The sequence below is a fragment of the Papio anubis genome, chromosome 5 (genome assembly GCF_008728515.1).
Source record: "Papio anubis isolate 15944 chromosome 5, Panubis1.0, whole genome shotgun sequence".
In the NCBI taxonomy this organism is placed as follows: Eukaryota; Metazoa; Chordata; class Mammalia; order Primates; family Cercopithecidae; genus Papio; species Papio anubis.
In genome coordinates, this window is record NC_044980.1 from 147685235 (window position 1) to 147712583 (window position 27349).

The following is a 27349-nucleotide window of genomic DNA, read 5'->3' on the forward strand; positions in this document are numbered from 1 at the left end:
TACATACACACACATATTATTTAATTTTTGGCCTTAGTTTGGGCTGCTATAAGAAAAATACCATAGCGTGGGTAGCTTAACCAACAGAAACTTATTTCTCACAGTTCTGGGGACTGGGAATCCCAGATCAAGGTGCCAGCAGTTGTTGTATCTGGTAAGGGCTTGCTTTCTGGTTTGCAGATGGCTATTTTCTCATTGTGTACTCACAGGCCAGAGAGGAGACAGACGGTGAGTTCTTCTGTCTCTTCCTTTAACAGTACTAATCCCATTCATTAGGGCTCTAACCTCATCACATAATCACCTCTTAATACCATCACATTGGAGATTAGAAGGATTTCAACAGGTGAGTTTTGGGGAAACACAAACGTTCAGTCTATAACAAGTTTTTTATTAGGTTTATAGAAGTTTCTTGTTTCTGTTAATTTTTTTACAATGTCTTTCTACTTCTCTGACTTCACTGATTGATAGAACACAAAGAGAAGATCTTTTTGGATTTCATGTAATTATGCCTTGTCAGAGAAGAATGTGCTTTTCTAAATCTCATGTGGTCCTGAGAGGTGACAATGTGCTAGCAGCCCTCACTCTCGGCACCTCCTCAGCCTCTGCATCCACTCTGGCAGCGCTTGAGGAGCCCTTCAGCTTGCCAGGGCACTGTGGGAGCCCCTCTCTGGGCTGGCTGAGGACGGAACCGGCTCCCTCTGCTTGCGGGGAGGTGTGGAGGGAGAGGCACGGGCGAGAACCTGGGCCAGCGCCGGGGCCAGCACGAGTTCTGGGTGGGCATCGGCTTGGCAGGCCCCGCCCTTGGAGCACTGGCTGGCGCCACCTGCCCTGGGCAGTGAGGGGCTTAGCACCTGGGCCAGCAGCTGCAGAGCGTGCTCTGGGTCCCCTAGCAGTGCTGGCTGGCCGGGTGCTCAAATTCTCGCAGGGCCTCAGCTGCCTCCCTGTGGGGCAGGGCTTGGAACCTGTAGCCCGCCATGCCTGAACCTCCCTCCACCACTGTGGGCTCCTGCGCCACCTGAGCCTCTCCAACCAGCGCTGCCCCCTGCCCCAGGGCACCTGGTCCCTCAACCCAAGGGCTGAGGAGTGTGGGCACAGGGCGTGGGACTGGGGGTCAGCTCCGCTTGCAGCCCCAGTGTGGGATCCACTAGGTGAAGCCAGCTGGGCTCCTGAGTCTAGTGGAGGCTTGGAGAACCTTTATGTCTACCTAAGGGATCGTAAACACACCAATCACCACTCTGTGTCTAGCTCAAGTTTGTAAAGGCACCAATCATCCTCTGTGTCTAGCTAATCTAGTGAGGACTTGGAGAACTTTTATGTCTGGCTAGAGGATTGTAAATGCACCAATCAGTACTCTGTGTCTAGCTCAGGGATTGTAAATGCACCAATCAGCACTTTGTCAAAACAGACCAATCAGTGCTCTGTAAAATGGACCAATCAGCGCTCTGTAAAATAGACCAATCAGCTCTCTGTAAAATGGACCAATCAGCAGGATGTGGGTGGGGTCAGATAAGGGAACAAAAACAGGCCGCCTGACTCCATCAGCCTCAACCAGTGCACTTCTACTTGTGAAAGCTTTTTTATTTTGCTCTTCATAGTAAATCTTGTTGGTGCTTAGTCCATGCCGCCTTTATGAGCTGTAACACTGGAAAGGTTTGCAGCTTCACTCCTGAAGTCAGCAAGACCACGAATCCGTCGGGAAGAAGAAACAACTCCAGACGAACCGCGTGTAAGAATTGTAGTAATACTCACTGCGAAGGTCTGCAGCTGCATTCCTGAAGTCAGCGAGAATACGAACTCACCTAGAAGGAAGAAATTGCGGACACACCATCTTTAAGAACTGTAACACTCACCGTGAGAGTTTGTTTGCGTCTTTATTCTTGAAGTGAGCGAGACCAGGAACCCAGCAATTCTGGACACACTTTTATGTGACAGAGGGGAAAACTGAGGCTTAGAGAGGTTGAATGCCTCACTTAAGATCACTTGGTGAATTAGTGCCAGAACTGGGAATGAGAGCCCAGTTTTCCAGATGCCACAGAGCACCTGTGGGAGGAGAAAAGACGTAGCTGGGTTTCATGTGAGAGCCTTTGCTCCTGTAGCCTTCCACACTGCAATTAAGTGTGAGTGGGGAAAAACTGCCAGAGGAGGCTCAGAGACCCTCAGTATGCCTGAAGGTTACGACTGGGCTTCATACTGTCAAATGTAAAAACCCACAGCCGGGGAGCAGAAGGCTCTGTCTGGAAAATGGCTACAGTAGGCAAATTTCATGCATTTGTATGAATGCAATCGTTGTCTAGTGACAAAATTATTAATGTCATAGGCTTTTCTCTCTGTGTTTGTCAGTCTTAGAAAGCCCTGCAGGACAAACCACTGATGTTAGTTTCATGTTCTCCATTTCGTCCAGCTGAAATGTTTGCACGTTCTCTCTGTACATCTTATTACAGCATAACCTAGCATGGAGTGGTGGAAGGAATTCTGATTAAACCCAAGAATAGTGGGAAGAAGTTTAGAGACAAACTACTTAGGTTTGTGACACAGCTCTGCCACTGCGTGGCTGTGTTAACTTGAATGAGTCACTTACCGTCTCTGAGCTTCTGTTTCCTTCTCTGGAAAATGGGATAATAATGGAACACATTGTGAGGATTAAATGAAATAGTATGTGTGAAGTTCTTGGCAAGGTGATGGGACATAATACATTTTCCATGAATGTTAACTACAGAAAAAGATGTTGCTGTGATAAATGGGGAAAGTGACTTCTTATCTTTGGAGCTTAGATTTATCAACTGTGAATACAATAGTTGTAATAAAGACTTCCTGCTTGAATAGTCTATGAGTCAGTCTTGCCTTGTACCCCATCAGTAATAACCCCTTCCTCACTGACTCCTTATTGCACTGCATTTGGGCCTCTCTTTTGGTGTCTCCTGCTCTGATTATTATTATTTTCATCAGTACCCACTTGAGGGCATGTTTATCCCAGTGACTTGTTCATAGTAAATGCTCAATAAATATCCATTGAGTGGATGGATAATAGTTAATCTTCTTGTCCCATGCAGCTTAGAGTGAGTAGCTGTGTTGTGCCTTTTAAAAAGCCTTTTACTGCCGGGCGTGGTGGCTCATGCCTGTAATACCAGCACTTTGGGAGGGTGAGGTGGGTGGATCACTTGAGCCAGGAGTTCAAGACCAGTCTGGGTAACATGGTGAAACCCCATCTCTACTAAAAATACAAAAAATTAGCCGGGTGTGGTGACAGGCACTTGTAGTCCAGTTACTTGGGAGGCTAAGGTGGGAGGACGGCTTGAGCCTGGGAGGTGGAGGTTGTAGTGAGCCAAAGTCACACCAATGCACTCCAGCCTGAGCAACTGAAGGAGACCCTGTCTCAAAATAAATAAATAGCCTTTTATTATGAAAAAATTTTAAGATGTATATATATAAAAGAAGATAGAATAATAAAGTGTGCTGCCATGCACTCATCATTCTGCAGCATTAATTGCCAATTTATGACTAATCTTGTTTAATTTATTCCTCACACTCCATCACCTCCCCTCAAATTTTTTGAAGAAAATTGCAGACATAATATAAATTTATCTAAAAATCTTTGAGTGCACCTCTAAAAGAAACGAGGCTTTCTTTTTAGACATACCCACATGCCTTTATCATACTTAAAAAACCCAATAATTTCTTAATATCATTAAATATCCAGTCAGTGTTCACATTTCATTTATCTGAATCAGGACTCAAATAAAGTACATCCATTGCATTGTATTTGTTTGATATGTCTCTTAAGTCTCTTTTGCATTGCTTTTTTCTCCCTTCAATTTTGTCAGTTTTTTATTAATGTATTTTGGGGCTCTGTTGTTAGGTGTATATATTTCTATAATTGTTATATATTCTAGATGGGTGTCCTAAAAATTATAAAATGTCTTTCTCTGTCTCTGGTAACAATTGTTTTCCACTGATCTAGTTTGTGTAATATAGTATAACCATTCCAGCTCTCTTTTGATTACTGTTTGCATAGTATATATATCTTTTCCAGTCTTTTTACTTATTTGTGGTTTTGAATCTCACATGTGTCTCCTATAGGCAGCATATGCTTGGATCATTAAAAAAATCTATTCTGTGAATCTCTGCTTTTATTTTTAGGAGATGGAGTCTTGCTATGTTGCCAGGCTAGAGTGCAGTGGCTACTCCAGGGTACAGTCACTATGCACTGGGCACCATATTGCTGAACCCCTGGGCTCAATCGTTCCTCCTGTCTGAGCCTCCCAAGTAGCTGGGACTGCAGGTGCACCCTACTGTTCCTGGCTCTGCTTTTTAATTAGAGTGCTTGATCCATTTCCATTAAATGTAATTACTGAGAAGGTAGATTTGTATCTACAATTTTCCTATTTGTTTTCAATATATCTATATGTTTTTGTTCTTCTGTTCCTCAATTACTGCCGCCTTTCATGTTACATATGGATTTTTTAAAATACCATTTAAATTACTGTGTTGTTTCTTCGATTATATTTTTGGATTTTTTGGTGGTTTCTCTGGAGATTACAATTAACATCTTAATTTATAACAATCTAGCTTGGATTAATACAAACTTAAATTTAATAAAGTACAAAACTTTGTTCTTGCATAGCTCCATTCCCTTTCTCCTGGAAGGGTTTGATTCCAGGCTCATTTACATGGTTGTTGGCAAAATTCAGGTTACTGAGGGCTGTTGGACTGAAAACCCCATTTCCTCACTGACTGTTAGTTGAAGACTGCCTCAGTCTCTTGCCGTGTGGGCTTCTCGGGCATGTGGCATCTTTCTTCATCAAAGCCAACAAGAGAGTTTGCTAGCAAGACAGAAATCACCATCTTTTGTGATCTAATCAATCATGGAAGTGAAATCCCATCATCTTTGTCATATTCTTTTGGTCAGAAGCATGTCACTAGGCAAAGTCCACACTCAAGGGAAGGGATAATTACACAAAAGTGTAAATGCTAGTGAAGGACGTAAAAGTATTTTACCACCAAATATTTTTTTTTGACTTATTCTGAAGTGGACCTGCAAAGCTGTCTTTTGTGGGGGGAATTTGCATCTGTGGATCTGTAGAGACTCTGTATTAAGGTAGCCTGCCCTACCCTGGTCCAGATCTAGGAAAGATTAACTGAGAGTCTGATACCTTTAGAATTGTGAAAATAAACATTTACCATCTATTGTGTCTGAGGTTTCACCTACATAACGAGACCACTTTTGCTAGCCAAGCCTCTTCTTCTCCCCATTCCATAATCTATCTTGCCACTAAAACTTGATTCATGAACATAACTTATTTTTGGCTATCATCTGAACCCGCATTCTTTCTGTGACCTCAAGATGGTATACAAGCTTCTGTACCTCATTGACAGATTGGGTCTTCGTTTCAAAGGCTCCCATGTATGCATATTACATAAATTTGTATGCCTTTTTTTCCTATTAATCTGTCTCATGTCAGTAATTTTTGAACTTCCACACTAGAAAATGGGAAACATTGGGGGCCATCTTATAAGTCTGCCTACCACAGAGGATATGATATGTGTATGTGCATGCGTGAGTATTGAATACCTATAATGTGTTATGCACTTGTATTAATCTGTTCTCATGCTGCTAATAAAAACATACCTGAAACTGGGTAATTTATAAAGGAAAGAGGGTTAATTGACTCACAGTTCCATGTGGCTGGGGAGGCCTCGTAATCATGGTGGAAGGCAAATGAGGAGCAAAGTTACATCTTACATGGCAGCAGGCGAGAGAGCTTGTGCAGGGGAACTTCTCTTTATAAAACCATCAGATCTCATGAGACTTATTCACTATCACAAGAACAGCACAGGAAAGACCCGCCCCTATGATTCAATTACCTCTCACTTGGTCCCTTCCATAACACATAGGAATTGTGGGAGCTACAATTCAAGATGAGATTTGGGTGGGGACACGGCCAAACCGTATCAGCACTATTCTAGGCACTGGGTATATAGCAGAGGGAAAACGGACAAAAATGCCTGCTCTGAAGGAGCTTACATTGTATTTTCTCTGTATGACAAGGACAGAGAGGCTCCAGCTGACAGCTGAGTTACAATTGGTTTATAAACAAAAAATAAAATTCTAAACCCCCAGCTGACTGAATGGACCCCCACTCTTCACCAAGGGCATTCCAAAGTAAACTTGAAAAACTAGTTCACGCCATGACGGGAAGTAGGGGTAGAGCATGCCTCATTATACCCTCTTCCCTTTGGAATTCAGGCACAAGTGACCAGCATTAACACTGAAAGATAAATCTTAGGACTGACAAAACAGACTCTTTGTAGCAATAAGGTACCACATTCCAACCTGACTGTAGTATAGCATCACATGTCAAATAGCAGGCACTGAAAGGAATTGAAGAGTTTTACCCCGAAATATATTTCTTTGACATATTTTGAAATAGCCCTGCAAAGCTCTCTCTTGTGGGGAAATCAACATTCTGTAGAGAATCCCTTTCCCTTTCCAGGTCTTCTCTCTGATCCAGGAGAGAATTAACTAAGAGTCTGGCACCTTTTTAGGTCTGATAAGAGCTCTAAAGCTGGCTACCTGGAGACTTCATCTACATAATAAGAATCTTGGTTTCCACAACCCCTTATCTAAACCCAGACACTCCTTTCTATTGATTCCAGGTCTTTAGATAATAAGTTAACCCTTTCAATCAGTTGCCACAATCAGTTGCCAATCAGAAAACTTCTGAATCTAAATATGACCTGAAAACTGCTCCCTCACCCCTACTTTGCATTGTCCCACCTTTCTGGACCAAACCAATGTGCACCTTACACATAGTGATTGAGGTCTGCCTGTAACTTCTGTCCCCCCTAAAATGTATAAAATCAGTTTGTAACCCAATCACCTTGGGTTCTCAGGATCTTCTAGGGCTATATTACAGGTCATGATCCTCACATTTGGCTAAGAATAAATCTCTTTACATATTTTATGGATTTTGACTCTCTTTGTTGATAGGTCCTAAGTTATTGGTTGTTCTCTTCTGCAACTGGAAACATATCTGATCTTATGTGGGATAAAAGAATATCTTTCAATTTCTGAGATGTATGAAGATTTCTTTTCTCACAGAGGACTAGGTGTTTGTGTGTTTTTCTTGTTCTGCTGAGAATTTTGAGAATTCAGGAAGGACAAGGGAAAAGGAGCTCACCCTGCAACCTGTGTGAGGGCAAAGCAAGAAACAAGGAAGAATGTGAATGATTTTTTCCAGCAGAAAGGATGAAGAGACAGAAAAGGCTTCAAAGTTGTGATCCCAAATTTATCATGATCCCAAATTTATCACACAGTTCCATTCTCTAGGCCTTTAAGACAAACATTTCCTATTGCTGTTTAGAGAAGCATTCGAAGCCTAAATTCTGATACCACTTCCCACTCCCCAATTCCCTCAGCACATCTCAGATTTCTGTTTTTAAAAATCTCTAGTCCTGATGATGGGATATGGGTTTGTTGGTACATTTGTTTCAGAGCCCAGTGTCCTTGCTGGGCTGGGTGGCAGCCGAGGCCTTCAAGGACTAAACTTCTTGTCTTAAGATCCTGAACATGGTCTAGGAAGTCTGCAACTGGGTTGGGAGATAATTCGCGGGTGGGGTGGGGGAGGTGAGGAAACAGAGTTCCAGCTAGATTGGGCTTGATGCTGGCAAATTATGAAGACATTCTGGTGGCTCTGCCATTATTTTTCCTCACTACCAGTTCTATCTTCCCAAACAGAAGCCGAAGGAAGCCAGATAGTAGCTAAGAGCGTGGGATTTGGGAAGTGACATTTCTGCCATTTGCTAATTATGTGAACCAGGACTGGCTCTGTGAACCAGCTTTACCTTTTGGAACCTCAGTGTTGCCTTTTATAAAATGGAGACAGTTATTCCTGCCAAACGGGGTTCTTTAAAAATCATGTGCAAAAACGTGTAGTGTAGTGCCTGGCACATAAAAAAAGCTCAATAAGTGGTGTCTGTTTCTAGGCAGGGCATATTTGGCAATCCTAACTTTACAGATGAGGAAGCTGAGCTGCCTGTGGTTTGAATGGGTCTGGGAACCCTGCTTCCCCAGTTCTGTCTTGCTGGAATGCCTACGACTTTTAGAATCCTGTTCCTCCTCAGGCTCTTCAGTCTTGAAGCCCTGGCAGGCCTTTGAGTGCTTTGTTTGCCCTGAGGAGGCAGGGGGCTGCTGGCAGGAACCATTTACAGCTCTGTCCACCTGAGCCAGAGTTGCTCCCTGCTCTCCTGCACCTGGCAGGGAGCAGGCTGGGACAAAACTGAAAGGGAACTTGAATAGGGATCCTGAAGAGGCATCCAGTGAGTAAGTGCTGACCTGCTGGTGAGGAACGTTTAAGGTGATTCTCTGACATTACCTTAAGAGCATTCTTAGACAATCCAAGGTGGGCACATTTTCTAAAAGGCAGAGAGAAATGCATTCCTGCTGTGCTCAGGAGGCCAAATTTGAAGGCTCTTGTCCAATTAAAGTATTATCAAGAACAATTACTTCTCAAGATGATTTCTAAAGAAGTAGATGTTGATTCCCCCCCGTCTCCCCCTACTTTTAGGAATGGAGAGGAGCTGAAAAGCCAGTGCCTGGCACAAAACAACAGGATGTCTGAGTGTGTGCTGATATAGCCAGGCCTGAATTCTGTGTGAGAGAGTGTGAGTGTGTGTGTCTGTATTTTCCCTCACTGTTACCATGATGCTAGATCTTTTCCACTCTCTTACCTTTTAGTGGTTCTGAGGGGTTAGGTTACATATGTTTGAATCCTGTGTGTTCTTGAGGAAATATAGATAATAGTACCTGCCTCACAGGCTTGTTGTGAGAGAAGATGCATGAAAAGCACTTAGCAGGGTGGCTGGCACATAGTAAGTGTTCAATAAATTATATACGTTTTTCTACAACTTTTCTTTCTGTGTGTGCGTTTCTTTATATTATGGTAGGTATAAGTGTCTATACTAGTTGTCCTAGTTGCAGGTAACACCAGTAGTTGCAGGTAAACTCTATGGTTTCTTCAGCACCATGGGCAGCACCTGGCTCAGAGACAGTGCTCAATAAACAGCTGATGACTGAAAAAGTGAGTGAAACCACTAGCTTAAATAGAAATTGGAAAATAAATGTCACATAAAACCTGTATTAGTCTATTCTCACACTACTATAAAGATACTACCTGATATTGGGTAATTTATAAACAAAAGAGGTTTAATTGACAGTTCTATATGGCTGGGGAGGCCTCAGGAAACTTACAATCATGGCGGAAGGCAAAAGGGAAGCAAGGCGTTTCCTAGTGGTGGCAGGAGAGAGAGAGCAGAGAAGCCCAGACACTTATCAAACAACCAGATCTTGTAAGAACTCATTCATTGTCATGAGAACAGCAAGGGGGAATTCTGCCCTCATGATCCAGTCATCTCCCATCAGGTCCTTCCCTTGACATGTGGAGATTACACTTTGAGATGAGGTTTGGGTGGGGACACAGAGCCAAATCCTATAAGAACCCAAGGGTGGGTAGAAGGAAGGCTCCAAGAAAGGTCTCAGGAAGAAATGTAATCAGCATCTGGAATGCCACGAGGACACACTTACCTTCTCTCTCCACCAATTCACAGTTACTTTGTTGTTTTTTCTCTGTAGTTTCCTCTGTTCTTCAGACTATTTGGTGAATTCTGTCCACCTCACAGTTATTAGTCCAGCCAATTTCAAATACTGATTGGATGTCTCTGAATCCCAATTTCAAATTTCCAGGAGTAAATCTGATTGGCTGAGCTTGCGTCAGGTATCCATTCCTTGTCTAATCAGAAATGGTAGGGAGTAGGGTCAGTTGGTGGCTCCCTGTCTCTCCCGTGGATGAGGGGGTGCGGGTTTCTACAGAAAGGGCTTGTGAGCCACCAGACATGCATTTCAGTGGCTGCCTTGCCCAGCTGAGTCTATGGAAGAAGGGATGGGTGGGATCTGCAGAAGGGGTGGGTGGGAAGAAATGTGTATGTAGAAATTACAGAACTAATAGATTCCCTGATCCTGTCCACATGGATAATATTGGAGTAGGATTTGAGGGATTTTTAGAAAATTCTTTCCAATGAGGCCTGAAAGTTTCCATCAGTCATGTAACATTTTCCACTCTAATGGGAATAATGAGTGTTAATAATAAATGTAAGACCCCTATATCTTGAGCAAGGTATCATTGCACTCTTTCATGTAAGAGATTTGTAAGCTTACCCCGGGGGAATGAGTTACATATGCAAATCCCTTGTCTTAGTCTAGAGTTCCCACTGGTCCTGTCTGTTGAGCTGTATGTCTCCCCAGCCTAGAGGTTCTCAGATTGGTCTTCCATCAACACTGTTAACACTGTTACCTAGGAATTTGTTAGAAATGCAAATTCATGGGGCCTACCCCAGATAATCAGAATCAGATGCTCTGTGGGGTGGGGCCCAGCAGGTTATTTCAAAAAGCCCTCCCAGTGATTCTGATGCACTTTAAAGCTGGGAAAACCACTGCCTTTTTCTGTTTTTAGGAGAGGCTTGTACCTTGGTTCAAGGGTTCGAAGGATATATGTCTGTGAAGACTTCTCTGAGCAAGGTCTTTGAGATTAAGCCCTAAGGAGGCTTTGAGTGATACTGCCATGAGCTCCAACCATTGCTTCTTTCAGCCTTGGGAAAAGTTATAATTCCTTAAGGATGTTGACTTGAACATTCCTTACGGAAGCTGAGCTATAGAAGGTGACACTGCTCTCTGTCTTTCATCCTTTAGAGGATAAGTGATGTCAGCTTGAGGCTCATGCTTGGACAATTGACATTTCCCACCTTAAGGTGGAGGGTGGGTAGCAAAGCACCCTGAATTGAATTACAATGGACCAATGTCAAATTGCAGTCTTAAGTCGTAAGTGGAAGAAAGGAAGGATGATTGATTCAGAATCTGCTGTTCCTTTGCATTCATTTCCACAATGGCGTCCTGAGGTAGATACAATTATCCTTAAAGAAAAGTGAAATAGTTTGACCAATATTAGTGAGTGGTAGAGTGGAGATTCAGGCCCAGACAATCATATACCAAGAACCAAACCTGTACTCACCAGGCTACAGTGTTGCCTGTGGTGCATTAGGATCCTCTTTTTTTCCTTATGTTTTTCCTTCATTCCATCCCAGCATTGCACCCTAGTCTGTCCTGCACTGCATTTCCTCACCACAGGGAGGCTGGGACTTCTAGGTTTTTGTCCTTTCACCGACTGACTTTGGTGGAGTTTGGAGGAAACAGGGATTTACAACTCCCCACAGCCCCATCCAGATTAGAAAGATTCCCCATGATATAGGGAGGAAAGCACAGGTGGAGAGGATGAGAGCAGTGAAGTTTGTGGATCTGCAGAGTGAGGTCCTACATCCTGCCCCCTGGCGAACAGCAAGAGAAAAATGTGACTCAACCAGTTTTATTGGAGGGAGACAGAGATGGCTTTGCAGGGAGTTCTCATCTCAGAAGCAAGACTGGTTGCTGGGCCTGAAAGTGTTGAGTGGAAAGGCTGTTGTGGTCTGAATGTGTCCCCTCTAAAATGTAGGTGTTACCAGTATGATTGTATTAAGAAGTGGGGCCTGTAAAAGGTGCTTAGGCCATGAGAGCTGCTCCCTCATTAGCAGGATTAAGACCCTTTTAAGAGAAGCTGCATGGAGCAATCAGCAGCTTGCCCTACTGCCTTCTGCTGTGTGGAGATGCAACAAGAAGGCTCTTACCAGACCAAATGCTGGCACCTTGATCTTGGACTTTCCAGCCTCCAGAATCATGAGAAATGAATTTCTGTTCTTTATCAATTACCCAGTCTGTGGTATTCTGTTATAGCAGCACAAACAGACTAAGATAGAGCTAACCCACAGGAAAAGAGTAGCAAGAGAAAAATATGGTACAGCCAGTCTCATTGGAGGGAGGCAGAGAGGGTTTTGCAGGAACTTCTTGACTCCAAAGCAAGGGATGTTTGCTAGGCCTAAGAGAGCTGAGTGTGAAGGCTTACAAAGGCTCTCTCCTTGACCTAACTATAGTCAGGCCCCTCTAAGCTCTCCAGGTCCTGACCTTGGGCTCTGTCCTTGGCCCTCTCAGTCCAGTTTTAGCAAAAATACTTCTGAGTCAGTTTAACAAAAATCCCCTACCCTGTATCTGACTATTGTCAATATCTGATCAAATTTCTCATTCCTCACCCTTGATGTCCTCTCACCCTGGCCTGCCTTCAGCAAGAATCCTGTTGAGTTGGTCTAGCAAGAATCCCCCTAGCCTTGATGTTTCCTCTTAGTAATTTTCCATTCACTGATTCCTGCTCTGCTCCTTGGCTACAAATCTCCACGTGTCCTTGTTGTGTTTGGAGTTAAGACCAATCCCTCTATCCTACTGCAAGACCCCATTGTAGTAGTCCTCCTGAATAAAGTCTGTTTTACTGTCTTTAACAACTGTCTGGACAATTTTTCTTTACCAAGGTACAGGGGCATCTTAGCAGTAGCTTGTAGAGACCTAAATCCCCACTATTAGCCCATTGGCTCTCAGAGACCTCTCCTCTGCTAGACTTTAACACAATTCGAGTGTTCTTTGTGTAAAAGTGTATATAGGGGTGGTGGTGAGGATGCAGTAAGGGGTACTATATTGATTGAAAATAACTTTCTGCCATCTGGGCAGAATAAGAGCTCAAAACAGAAGTTTAGCTAAGTTACAAAAGATAGGATAAATTGTGTTTTTTGCACAACTGTGTGAACTGAAAATCATATCCTCTGCACATGTTTAACTCATGTTTTCCTCTCAGCAGCTCTGTGAGGTAAGTGAGGCTCCCTAGGACTCCTCTTTGTCACTAGCCATGGCATTTTGCAACATTTAGCTATGACATCCATCACATCCACCCTCCTTTAGCAAAAGAAAAAAAAAAAAAAAAGAAAGTAGAAAGTGCTACGAATGGTTTGATGTCTCAGATTCACCTGTGTTTGCCACTAGGTGGGGTTATAAATTGCAGAATGCTTGGGGTCTTGTTGGGACATGTTTGGAGATTATAGGATGAGCAGATTAAAACGACAAGAAGTGAAGGGTGACTAACTCTTGCTTTGTGTTCAGAAATAGCACTCTCTTCTTGCCTTGTGATAGCATTTAATACTCCTTATTTTGCTAAATTGGGTTTTCAAAATGGCATATGCAATGTTACCTACAAATAGTTTAGAAGTTTATCAATGAAAACCATCCCCATTCCACTCCTCAGAGATATTCACTGGTAACAGTTTGGTGTGTATCTTTCCTGATATTTTTTCCTTTACTTTTAAATGGATATACCCTTACATGTACATATGTGCCTATATAACTATATCCATGTATACTCATACATAAATATTTATAACACATACATTGTATTCCAACTTGCTTGTTATCATTTAGCATATCATTTTCCCAAGTTAGCACATTTTTAAAATAAACATTTTCCCAAGTTAGTATAGATAACTCTATCTTCTATATTGACTGCATAGAATTCTGTGGTATGAATGTACCACAAATTTTTAAACCGTACTCCTCTGACTGGGCATTTAGATTTTTTTTCTCTCTCCTATCCTTCCTTCCTCCTGTTTAAAAAAATTAATTGGGAGGCCATTAGGCTGAGACAACTTCAACACCTTAGGTTTCTCGGAAGGCAAACCAAAGCCCTTATAAACAGTAAAATGAAACTTAAGCTTAAACAATCAGAAATTGCCAGCTAACCTCTAACTAGAGACTTTCCACTTTAACCAATCAAATATTTTCTTTGTCTTGTTTCCTCAAACACCTTATAAAAATTTTCTCTCCCACTCCCTTGGTGGAGACATGAACTGCTTATGGTCTGGTGCTGCCCAGTTCATGAATGGTTAAATGCTCAAATAAACTCCATCTTTTAATACCTCTTTTCCTTCCTTCCTTCCTTCCTTCCTTCCTTCCTTCCTTCCTTCCTTCCTTCCTTCCTTCCTGCCTGCCTGCCTGCCTTCCTGCCTTCCTGCCTTCCTGCCTTCCTGCCTGCCTGCTATTTTTCTTGTTGCTATTATAAATGATGTTGCAATGAATATTTTTTTACCCATAACTTTATGCCTTGTTTTAATATCTACTTTATTTTTTTTATTTTTTTTATTTTTTTTGAGACGGAGTCTCACTGTGTCTCCCAGGCTGGAGTGCAGTGGCGTGATCTCGGCTCACTGCAAGCTCCGCCTCCCGGGTTCACGCCATTCTCCCGCCTCAGCCTCCCAAGTAGCTGGGACTACAGGCGCCCGCCACCGTGCCCGGCTAATTTTTTGTATTTTTAGTAGAGACGGGGTTTCACCATGTTAGCCAGGATAGTCTCGATCTCCTGACCTCGTGATCCACCCGCCTCGGCCTCCCAAAGTGCTGGGATTACAAGCTTGAGCCACCGCGCCCGGCCTAATATCTACTTTTTTTTAGGTTGTTTTGTTTTACTTTTGCATCTGCTGGATCCTAAGTTATACACATTTACAATTTTGATAGCCACTGCCAAATTACCTTTCAAAAAGACTGTATTATTTTTAACTCCCACCAACAGAGTTACAAATAGCAATGTTTCTGAATTCTGCATTGTACTTCCCTACTTAATGACCACATTATCCTGCCAGACTGTAAGACTCCCTGAGGGTAGGAATCTGCCTGCCTTTCCTCAGCTGTGTTCTCAGCATTTAGCACAGTGCCTGACCCACTACAGGTGCTCAGTAAGTATTTGTTGAGTGAAACAAAAGGTGCAGGGTGAACACTCGCCAAAGGTTTCTTCTTAGAAGGTTGCCTGGGAAAATTTTAAAACAAGAACTTCTAATTCACAAGAAAAAAAATTAAGCTTGGAGGATCATAATTTTCTAAACTCACTTTTGTAGACTAAAAATAAAATCCTAAGTCCTCCACCGACTGAACAGACCCTCATCTGGCTAAGGGGATCCCAGAAAAACTTTAAACATGAAATTCCCAGTTGTGACAGGTAGGCCAGACATACCTCGTTATAGCCTCTGCCTTTTGGAGTTTAGGCACAACTGACCAGAATTAATTTTTTTTTCTTTTTCTTTTTTTTTTTTTTTTGAGATGGAGTTTTGCTCTTGTTGCCCAGGCTGGAGTGCAATGGCGGGATCTTGGTTCACCGCAACCTCCGCCTCCCGAGTTCAAGTGATCCTCCTGCCTCAGACTCTCGAGTAGCTGGGATTACAGGCATGCGCCATCACACCCGGCTACTCTTGTATTTTTAGTAGAGACGGGGTTTCTCCATGTTGGTCAGGCTGGTCTCGAACTCCCGACCTCAGGTGATCTGCCCACCTTGGCCTCCCAAAGCTCTGGGATTATAGGCATGAGCCACTGTGCCCAGCCAGCATTAATCCTAAGGCCAATAAAATGGACTCTTTATGACAATAAGATACCAAATTATAATCAGGATCTAAGACCATCCAGACAATGGTTAAGTCACATGCTACTACAGGTCTCTCTGACTCAGTGTGTTGGTTAATAGACTTCTTTATTATAACCTAAAACATTCCTTTCTGTTGACTTCAAATTTTTAGACAAAGTTTTACTCCTTTAACCAACTGCAAATTAAAGACTCTCTGAATCCACATATAACCTATAACACTGCCTCCCCTTCAGGATATCCCACTTTTCCAGGCTGAACCAAGGTATACCTTTCGTTTATTGATTTATGTCTTTACCTATAACTTCTGTCTATCTAAAGTGTATAAAACCAAACTGTAATCCAATAGCTATGGGCACACTTTCTCAGGACCTCTTGAGAGTGTGTTCCCTGGGCCATGTCACTCATATTGGTTCAGAGTAAACCTCTTTGAAATATTTTACAGAGGCTGGTCATGATGGCTCATGCCTGTAATCCTAGCACCTTGGGATGCTGACGTGGGTGGATCGCTTGAGCTCAGGAGCTCAATACCACCCTGGACAACATGGTGAAACCCCGTCTCTACAAAAAATACAAAATTCAGTTTTGTGTGGTGGTGCATGCCTGTAATCCTGCCACTTGGGAGGCTGAGGCAGGAGGATCGCTTGTGCCAGGAGGTTGAGGTTGCAGTGAGTCATGATCATGCCACTGTACTCTAGCCTGGGTGACACAGCAAGACCTTGTCTCAAAGTTTTTTTTTTTTTTTTTTAAAGAGAGTCTTGTTTTTCCATTAGTACTTGGGACAGTGAAGCTAAAAGAAGTCTGTTTTTTTTTTTTTTCCTCCAAATTTTCATGTTTCTTTGGCTTGAGAGTAATACAAACAGGAAGAAGAAACTTTAGCTTCTGCAGGTGTGCTCAAGTTGGATATTTGCACATAAATGTAGACAATCGTCTCCTCTGGGAAGCTGGATATCCACACTGTGGATCCCCAGGCAATTTCTTTCTAAGTCTGTGACCTTGATCAATTGTCCTACTAAGTGTAAGGTACACTGCCAATATGTGACTTAGTCTCTTTGGCTGAGAGGCAATGTGTGGGTCTAGTTTGTGGCACAGAGGGCCTGGCTTAAGTGCTGCCTTTTTGCTCTGTGACCTTGGGCAAGTCACTTTGCCTCTCAGGGCCCTCACTTCCAGAATGGAGACAGTCATTTCTGCAGTGCCTGCCTCTTGGCCAGTTGTGAGGCCCAGAAGCAGGCTGTAAATTGTAGTGTGCTATGCAAATGTGAAACATTAGAAGCAGAGTAGTTTGTTGGCATCTTGACAAGATGTTGTAGGGGAGGAAAAATAATTTTCTTTCTACCTTCCATTGTTCTTAGTTGGGATTTCCTGTAAAAAAAAGACAGATACAAGAGAAAAATGAAGAGAAGTCTAATAACATGCATACCTCCTCCATACAGGGGAGATATTCAGGGACATCTTAGAGCAAAATCTCAAGAGTAGATCTCAAAGAATTGTCTGAGGGTTCAGGCTTAAATACCATCATACCTCCCCACTCACCTGCTGGCCCTCCAACAAAGAAAGAAGGGTATGGGAAAGGCCAGGAAAAGCACTGTTAACAAGGGCAAGGTTTGTTATACAGATTTAAGTGACACCTTCCCCATTGATAAAAGAATCTAGTGATTTAGTAATCTCTCTATTCCTGGGGCAGAGAGGGAGATACCCTTACAATAGAGATCTCCTTTATAGATGTAAATTTCTCTTGAAAAAGGATAACTTCTCTTGCTTGCAGAACTTCTCCTATGCCTGCTTTCCCCACAAATAATCAGATCAAAATAGTCCTTATGTTACACAGGCCTATTTTGGATTGATATATTCTGGTCATATTTTGGGGTGCTGTGTCCTGATCCCCTTCAACATAAACAAGTGAGAAGATCAGTGGGAAAAACAAGAGTCATGCTACAGGGAAACAGTGCTTGAGGGGCCACTCTGCAGCATATGTTAAGTGACAAGAGGAGAAGAGGATGGAGGACGGGCAGGCACTGAGGACTGACGTGGAAGAGACAGGAATGCAGCCAAGCCTTCCAGGGACAAGAAGGACTTGGCTCTATTGCCTCTGTGAAGCAGGGACTTGTCTTCTTGGGGCTGATTTGTTTTATTTGGTGTGTTGTTAACCTTTGCTCAGCCCTAGGCTGTGGTTAACTTGGGGTCATAGGCAGGGGGAGAAGGTCACAGCAAATTTAGTGGGAGGCATTTTAAGTACTTAAAGCAATAAATCCTCATGTACCTTGAGCCTGCTCAGGCTTCCCTAAACCTGGGAATTCAATTTTGTGCAGCGTACACAGTTTGCCAAGCACACTAAGTCATTGGGAGAACAACTTGATGTATTGCTGTGGGGAAAAAAAATTGCTGTGTTCCTTTCTTCATTCAAATTAACACCTTTTCAGACTGGGATGACAGGTGACTGATCACCTGAGAATATATCCTGTCTTCTAGTGATTTGATATCTCTTCTTTCTCTGTTTCCCTATCTGTATTTTCATGCCTTAAAAAGTAAAGAGAAAACATTATTATCATGATTGCTATAGAATCAGTACCTGATTCATAAGCCCCAAGCCTCAGGGCCTGGCATATGGTAGGCATTAATAAATGATGAATGAAAAAATGACTAGATTTGGTTGCTGTCTGCAGACTGCCCTGTTTCCTTCCCAGAGGGTCAGAGGAAGCTTGTGCTTTTTTTTTTTTTTTTTTTTTTGGTGGGTGGAAGCAGTATGCACTGCTGCAGTGCAGGACATTGTATGTCTGCACTGCTCAGACTCTCCTTGGGTGAGAGACTTATTGTCCTGGCTTCTGAGAATGGTGGTAGCCCCTTGAGGAACTGCCTAAGTTGCAGAGAGCTGCCTCCCCCAAGGTCAGCCTTTTCCTCAGGTGTCCGATGTCCATTGACTCATCCATGCGGGGTTGTAAAGAGCTGGCCTTCTCAGCCCAACCAAGGACAATTCTGAAGGGCTGATCTAGCTCTACATCTCTTTGTGGGGTTGGCTGTCATTGAGCTGCATCACAGCTTCTTCTCTCTCTTCTGTCCCCTCCCTTCCACAGGTGTTGACCCAAGAGCGCTCCTCAGTAAACCTCCTATGAGATAAACTCAGAATGGGCTTCTCAGGGAGCCCAACCTGTGCATTTTATTTTATTTTTAGATCCCACTCTGACTTTCTTCCTCATTGGCAGAAATACCAGCTACCATTTATTGAGTGCTTACGGTCAGCTAGATACTCCACTTGCCTTGTCTCACTTAATCCTCATGACAACCCCAGGAATGGCCCTGTTAGAATCTGCATGTTACAGGTGAGGGAGTGAGGTTGGGGATTCCGTGACTTATTCATAGACACAAAACCAGTAAGCGTTGGGGCCAGAGTTCGATCCCAGTTGGATTTTAGAGCCCAGGCTCTTAACCACTCTGCCGTTCCTCTAGTACCCCTGCTGGTAACTTTAGAAAAAAATCACCTGTGTTCTACAGAACCTTTGGGGGAATATTTATATGGGCCCATGCTGTGGGGCCTCTGTAGAGTTCACCAAGTACATTAGTGTCTTAAAAGCTCTGAGGTGTCCTACTATAGGGAAACCCATCAATGTTTTCCAAGCTTATTTGACCCCAAAACCACACGTAGTGGCCCTATTGACATCCTAATGTTCTGTGGAAAAAAAACTTCAGGAAACACAGGCCTAAACCTTAACAGCTTATTTTACTTTATGCAGAACTGGTAAATGTTTACGGGGTTACCTCCTTTGGTCCTGGCTAATTAGTCTGCTACTCTGAGCAAGTGGTTTCAAATCTGTACAATGGGGATAACATTTTACCTCATGAAGGTCACATAGTAACCAAATGAGGTAACAGATACAAAAATTCCAAAAATCACTGCTAACTGCAGACAAGGAGTTATTAAGCACGCATGTTTTAAGATTTAGAAACGTTAAAGTGCTAATGTGTCAAAAGCCATTTCCCACATAAAATCAGCTTTGAAAAATTTCTGGTGGGAGTCAGCTCTACATATACGTGTGTTAAGGACTGTTTGAAAGAATTATAATTAGAACACATAATGCATTAGAGTTAGGTCACTTTTGCAAAAGGAGATGTTTACTTACCAAATAAATTTTGAGCATGCAAATACTTTCTGAGAATGCTTATGTAAATGTTCTTGGGAATAAAAGTAAATGTAAGTGATGGGCCATATTTTTAAAGAACTTAGTGCTTACAGCATATAGAAGGTAAACACATGCCACGCACAACCTGTTTTACTTGGCATGCCCATCTCAGAACTTGGTGGTCAGTCGCTGCACTTTTACCTGTTGAACTCAGAAATAGGTGCAGAGCTGCAGAATTTTTTATTTTTATTTTTATTTTTGAGATAGGTCTAATTCTGTCACCCAACCTCTCACTGCAGCCTCGACGTCCCGGGCTCAAGCAATCCTCCTACATCAGCCTCCTGAGTAGCTGCGACTATAGTGATGCACCACCATGCCTGGCTAATTTTTTTTTTTTTTTTTTTGAGACAGAGTTTTGTTCTTTTGCCTAGGCTGGAGTGAAGTGGTGTGATCTTAGCTCACTGCCACCTCTGCTCCCCACCGGCTTCAAGTAAATCTCCTGCCTCAGCCTCCCAAATAGCTGGGATTATAGGTGCCTGCCGTCACGCCCGGTTAATTTTTGTATATTTAGTAGAGATGGAGTTTTGCCACATTGACCAGGCTCAGATAATCTGATAATCCTGACCTCAGATAATCCACCTGCCTCAGCCTCCCAAAGTGCTAGCATTACAGGCATGAGCCACCACGTCCAGCCTACAACTGTAGGATTCTTGTCATAGCACTCTAGGAAGCCACTACTAATTGATCAGAGTCAGCTCATGAGATGAAACCTATTTCTACAGAAACCTGATGTACAGAGTCTAGATGTGCAAACATAAGGAATGTATATCAAGGGAGAATGTGACAAGTGCCAAAAGAATGGTAAAGTCAGAGCACATAATACGGATGATAGGCTAGGGTAGGCAGGGAGGGCTTCCTAGAAGAAGCAGGAGTTAAACTGGGCCCTGAAGGAGGGCAGGACTTGGATGGAGGACTTGGATGGTGGCCAGGATAGAGCAGGATGTTCTAGGACACCCCCCACAAAGGTGAATTAAATCCCAATACCTAAAAGGTAGCCTCTGTCTAAAATCTTTGCTGATGATCTCATCATTGAATGTGGACACTGATGTTTCCTAATCCTGGATTCTAGAAGACTGATACCTTCCAGAGTCTTTTTGACCTTCCAATTGACTGCCAGCATCCAGATTGTGATTTCAGTCTCTTGCCGAGTCAGAAACAGAGAACCCACGATTCCAGGAGCCCATAAATTACTTCTAGTTATTGCAATGACAAAAAGCCTCTCCGAAGGTGACTTGCTCACTCCCTGTTTTATAGCCTCATACATCAAAGAGGAAGATGGAGCGGAGTCAGTTTCTACGACGAGATCCAGGCTTCAGGAGAAACGGGTGGCAACTGTCTGCAAAACTGAGCACTTTCCATCAAAACTTAATTAAATTAGCCTCAATTCCATAAATAATAGGACAAAGTTTTCCTCCCCACACCCCTCCAGACCCCTGTGCCTTCTCCCTGTACCTCTTCAGAAAATTGAGTTCTGAGTGCATTGCACTAGGAGACAGTTTGTAAAAATTAGGCAATGATTAGTTTAATCCAGCCTTTGCATTAATATACAGAAACTGAATATGCTGTGGGTTAGCAGGGGGAATGAGTTGCAAGATATATGAGATGCTCAGTGAGGTGTAGAAGGAAGATAACCGGATGGAATGGAGTTGGATTCTTGCCCTCAGTGCCTCTAGGTTGCCAGCTCTGTGACACTGAGTGGGTCTCTTTCCTTTTAGGTTCTCAGTTTCCCCATTCTGGTCATGTTTAGGGCTTTGTATCAGCACAGCCATCATAGTGACTTATGTCTCCAAGCTTTACTTCTCATTCATGCCACATGTCTGCTGTGAATCAGCTGAGAGCTCACTTCCGTGTTCTCTTGCTCTGAGACTCAGGTTGATGGAGCAGCCACCATTTCCATTGCTGCAGGTTGCTGTGGCAGAGGGAAAGAATGTTCTGGAAGGTCTCCCATTGGCAATCAACTGGCCTGGAAGTGACATATACCATTTCTCCCACAACACATTGGATGTGGCCAATGAGTCCCATGGCCATACCCAATCACAGAGGGCCAGAAAGTGCAATCCTACCATGCTGGCATTTAGTGAATAGCATTTATGAATATCCCAGGTCCCTTCCAACTCCAAAGTTTTATAATTTTCTAGTTTCCATTGAACTCTGAGTTTTTATTTCCACCTCTCACTTTGGTCAGGATTCTTGATGCTAAAGTGGATTGCCTTCATTCACCAAGTGCTGATTGACAATTCTTTAATTTCCTCATGGAGGGGTCAACTATCCCTTCATGGTTCCACTAGCTGTGTGTTCCTGGGCAACTGTTCTGTGACTCAGTTTTTCCATCTGTCCAATAGGAATAATAATGACGGCCAGGCGTGGTGGCTCAAGCCTGTAATCCCAGCACTTTGGGAGGCCGAGGCGGGCGGATCACGAAGTCAGGAGATCGATACCATCCTGGCTAACATGGTGAAACCCCGTCTCTACTAAAAAATACAAAAAACTAGCCAGGCGAGGTGGCGGGCGCCTGTAGTCCCAGCGACTCAGGAGGCTGAGGCAGGAGAATGGCGTAAACCTAGGAGGTGGAGCTTGCAGTGAGCTGAGATCCGGCCACTGCACTCCAGCCTGGGCGACAGAGTGAGACTCCATCTCAAAAAAAAAAAAAAAAAAAAAAAAGGAATAATAATGACACCTACTTAATAAAGTCGTTGTGGGGATTAAATTAGTCAGTATTTAGAACAGTGTCTGGCATATTTTGAGTACTCAAAAGGTGTTAGATATTGGTGAGGAAGGCAATATAATGTGGAAGCTATGAGTGCCAGCTCTGGAGCTAAACCGCCTGGCTTTGAATCCTGGCTCTACCACTTACAGGCCATGGTACCTGGGGCAGGGTAGTTTTCTTATCTGTAAACTGGGGATAGTAATAGTGTCTATTCTACCTCAGTAGACTGTTATGAGGATTAAGTGAAGTAATACACCCAAAGCAGTTAGAACAGTACCTTGCATGTAGTGAAGGCTTGAAATTATTAACCCTAACAATCATTACTGAGTATGTAGCGTTTAACACCATTGAGTCCATTCTCTGTTTTTTGAGACTTTTTTTACTCTGGGTGTTTTTTTTTTTTTGGCCCCATTCTTTCCTGATTGTCCTCCTGCCTTTGTTGCGTTTTGTTTTTGGAGATGCTTCCCTATCCTTTACCGTTCGAGGGTCCCTAGAGTCTCATCCAAGGCTCTCTATGCTCTGTGCGTTCTCTCAATGAGCTTGTTCATTCTCATGGAATCAGCTTTCACCTACTCACTGGTGGCTTCCAATGATTCACTTTCAAGCTCCACCTTTCTCCGTGTCTACTAGATATGTTCATCTAGATATTACATGGTACTCCACATTTCTAGAACTGAACTCTTTTGTTTTTAAATTAAATACTAAAAGGTTTGAACTTTTGTTTTAGATTCAGGGATACATGTGAAGGTTTATTATACAGGCAAACTCATGTCATGGGGGTTTGTTGTACAAATCATTTAATCATCAGGTACTAAGCCTAGTACTCAATAATTACTCTTTTCAGATCCTCTCCTTCCTCTCACCCTTCACCTTCTGTTAGGCTCATGTCTGTTGTTCCTGTCTTTGTGTCCACGTGTTCTCATCATTTAGCTCCCACTTATGCGTGAGAATGTGTGATACGTGTTTTTTTTTTTTTTCCTGTGTTCATTTGCTAAAAATAATGGCCTCCAGCCCCATCCATGTTCCTGCAAAAGATATGATCTCATCGTTTTTTATGGCGCCTAGTTTTCCTTGGTGTCTATGTACCACATTTTCTTTATCCAATTTGTTGCTGATGGGCAGTTAAGTTGATTCCATGTCTTTGTTATTGTGAATAGTGCTGCAATGAACATACATGTGCATGTGTCTTTATGGTACAATTATTTATATCCCTTTGGGTATATACCATGTAATGGGATTGCTGGGTTGAATGGTAGTTCTGTTTTTAGGTCTCTGAGGAAATGCCACACTGCTTTCCACAATGGTTGAGCTAATTTACACTCCGACCAGCAGTATAGAAGCAGAACTAAACTCTTTATCTCCCTCTGTCATTGTCATCGACCAGCCACCACCTTCTTTTCTATTCTTAGCATGATGGCTCAGAGGATGAGCTTTGAAATTACATGTACCTAAGTTGTAACCATTGCCACATACTAGCTATGTGAGCTTGGGCAGGTGACCTAGCCCTTCTGAGCCCTGCTTTCCTAACCTCAGAAATAGAGATAATAATAGTACTTTCCTCATAGAGTTAGTCTGAAGATTGAATGGGACCATTATATAAACCACTATCATAATATCTGGAACATAATATATGCTCAATAAATGTAGCTACTGCTAATATTATCAAAATGATCATGACGATGCTTTCTATAACTCAGGTGCTTTCATCTTATTTAGGCATTTGTTTTCTCCTGCGTGGATTATTGTAGCAGCCTTCTGACTCATTTTACTCCTTGTCTCCTCTGGTCTTGCTCACCTCCACTGACTCTTATTTCCCCCAGAATTATCTTTCTAAACATAGCTTTGATCATATCATTCTGCTACTTAGAACCCTCAAATATCTCCTTGTTGCCTAAAGGATAAAAACCAAATTTATTAGCTTCAGGTGCCCCAACAGTGCTAACTTATAGGAGTGCTCAATAAATATCTATTGATTATTAATTTGCTTACTTACCTGTACTCCACATTGGCACACAGTGACCCATCAGTGTAGGAGGGCTGCAGCTATCCAGTAAGGTTTTGAGCAGGACCCGACGCCACACAAGTCCAGTGGGATGCTTTTCACATTATATTCTATGTAAGCGGCACCCAGAACTCTTTCTGGGGTTGGACAGAGCGACAGCCAGGAAGAGTTGTGGATCCTCATGTTGTCTCCTCTCTTGGGCAAGTCACTTAGTGGTTTTGAGCCTTAGTTGTGCATTGGGGGGTATTAAGACCTGAACTACTTTCCCTTACAGTTGTGGGAGGCTGGTGAAAGTGAACAGGCTTATGACCTGGGAAGTGCCGTCTTTCACAAATACTCCTGCCATTATTGTCACCAGTAGTGACTGTGAACAGTAAAGACCAGGAGGAACCTCATTTCTGGTAGTCAGTTTCTAAGATAAAAGCCCCATTATGAGCAGTGGATATGTGATAAGCCAAAGGAGATTCTTCTTCTTCTTCTTTTTTTTTTTTAGAGTCTTGCTCTGTCACCCAGGCTGGAGTGCAGTGGTGCAATCTTGACTCACTGCAACCTCTGCCTCCCAGATTCAGGCAATTCTCCTGCCTCAGCCTCCCAAGTGGCTGGAATTATAAGCATGTGCTACCACACCTGGCTAATTTCTGTATTTTTAGTAGAGACGGGATTTCACCATATTGGCCAGGCTGGTCTTGAACTCCTGACCTCAGGTGATCCACCTGCCTTGGCCTCCTGAAGTGCTAGGATTAAAGGCGTGAGCCACTGCGCCCGGCAAGATTCTTTATTTATAATTTAAACTACCTTTTTTTCTTATTTCAAAGACAATACTCATAATAGCAGGAAATAATAGTTTAGCTAAAAGGAAAAAATAAAAACACCCATAATCCCGCCCATACAGGAGCGACCATTACTAATTCCTTGATGTATTTTCTTCTAGAATCTTTCACAGGTATATGTGGTATATACACCATTTGATAGCTTGCTTTTTTCCCCCACTAATGTACCAGAAACCTCTTTTCACTTTAATAAACACACCTTCACAGTGTGATTATTAATGGCTGCATGTTATTTCAGGGTGAGGATACACTTTAATTTATTGAACCAACACACTCTGGCTGGCATTAAGGTTAATTCTTACTTTTTCCTGTTACAAATGGACTGCAAAGAATATCTTCACAGTTACATCTGTGTGCGCGTCCGTGTTTTTCCCCCCCCTCCCCTCTGGTTAAATCACAGAAGTGAAATTATAGGGTCAAAGAGTAGGCATATTTTTAAAAAAGACTTTTGCAAAGGACTGTCGATTGCCCTCTGGTAAGAACTGTACGCTCAATTGGATTTTGAAGGTCATTCTACCGAATAGTGGAGGGTGCAAAATACATACACTTTCAACTTTCAAATGGAATTACTCTCTGCTGGGCTGTAATATGGGTTTAATCAGAAACTTTTTGTAATTCTAGCTGGGGAATCCTGTTCAATGATAGAGGAGAAGGAACACCATCTTCACAGTTTTTAGGTGATTTTCTTTTCTATGGATCTTTTTAACATCAAAAAATCGGAGTAATATTTTTATAGAACATAGTTTTATTTTAATCGATTTTAGTAGAGACAGCTAGTGCTCACACATAGGTACGTCTCCTCTCCTTCCAAGCATATGAAAAATGACATTGCCCAGTTCTTTGCTGGTAAGTGGGGCTGGCGACAGGGTCTAGCCAATGACCTGTGAACAAAATGACATGGATCGCTTCTAGAATGAAGGACTTAATTGCCGGCATAAGACCCCCTGCAGCTTTCTTCTGCATATTGACTTAGAAGGCCCCGTGCTACAGATGGCCCTCTGCAGGCTGGTGGCGCCTTCGTTAACTTGGGCGTCTGAGCATCACCTGGAGAACAGTTGCCCTCAAGAATCATTTGTACCCATAGTGGACTTCGTGAGTGAGAAATAAAATTGTAGTGCTAAGTCACTAAGATGTGTTCTTTTTTTTTTTTTTTCACCAAAGTATGATCTAATTTATCTCAGCTAATACAGTGACACAATTTGATTCTAGATCTAAGTTATTAGTCACTTCACAACTGTTTCTTAGAGTGCCTGTTCTGTGCTGGGTACTGTGAAGGACATGAAAAAGTGTAACCTTAATCTCTGCAAAGTATATACAACTTCTCTGGTAATACAGTTCATCTCTATTGTTGAATAATGTGTTTATATATCAAATGTCCTGGATTGACTTAAAGGGACTATGTCATGGCAAACTGGTTCACATATAACAGGAGTAATGAACATCTATAATTCTGTCTACCCATTGCTTGCTCCACTCTTCTCGTCTTCCTTTAGAAAACTTATCTCCTACTCTGTGTGGTTCTGGTGGGGTTACTAGCTATAATGCCTACGTCCCTGGCCATTGAAAAAGGCATATAACTTCCCAGGACATTTTCGAATTGAAGATTGAGATGGTAGCTTTCTCTTGCCCCTGTGTCAAAAAAATGTGAGAAACTCATCCCAGAAGTAATGTCCCTGAGGAGCCTGAGATAATGAGGACAACTTATAGACCAAAGCTGAGATGAACTCTGAGACACTGAATGGTGACCGATTCTAATGCTTTTGAGTTCCTGACTCCTGAGGCTGCTATGTACCTCAAGACATGTAAGTTAATACTTTCCCTGTCTTTCTTTTTGTTCAAACTAGCTTCTGTTTCTTCGAATAGAAAGAATTCTCATTAGTGTAACAACTATTGTATTTGTTGATAAATAATAACATGGTAATAACAAGCAAAATAAATGATATCACATACAAATCTCATTTAATCCTTTTAACAATCCCACCACGTTGGTATACGTACTAGTATCACCTCCACTTTACAGAGGAAGAGAATGAGGCTGGCCCAAGACAGGAAATTTGCCTAAGGTCACACACTTGTTAAGTGGTAGGATGGAATAAGACTCAGGCAATCTGATTCCCAAGCCCATTGCTGTACAAATGTTTTTTAAAATTTATTTTATTTTTCTAAATGGACACATAATAATTGTACATGTTTATCAGGCGTATGGTGATGTTTCCATACATATCATGTATAGTGTTCACATCAGTGAGTGCAAATCTTAATATCCAGGTTTA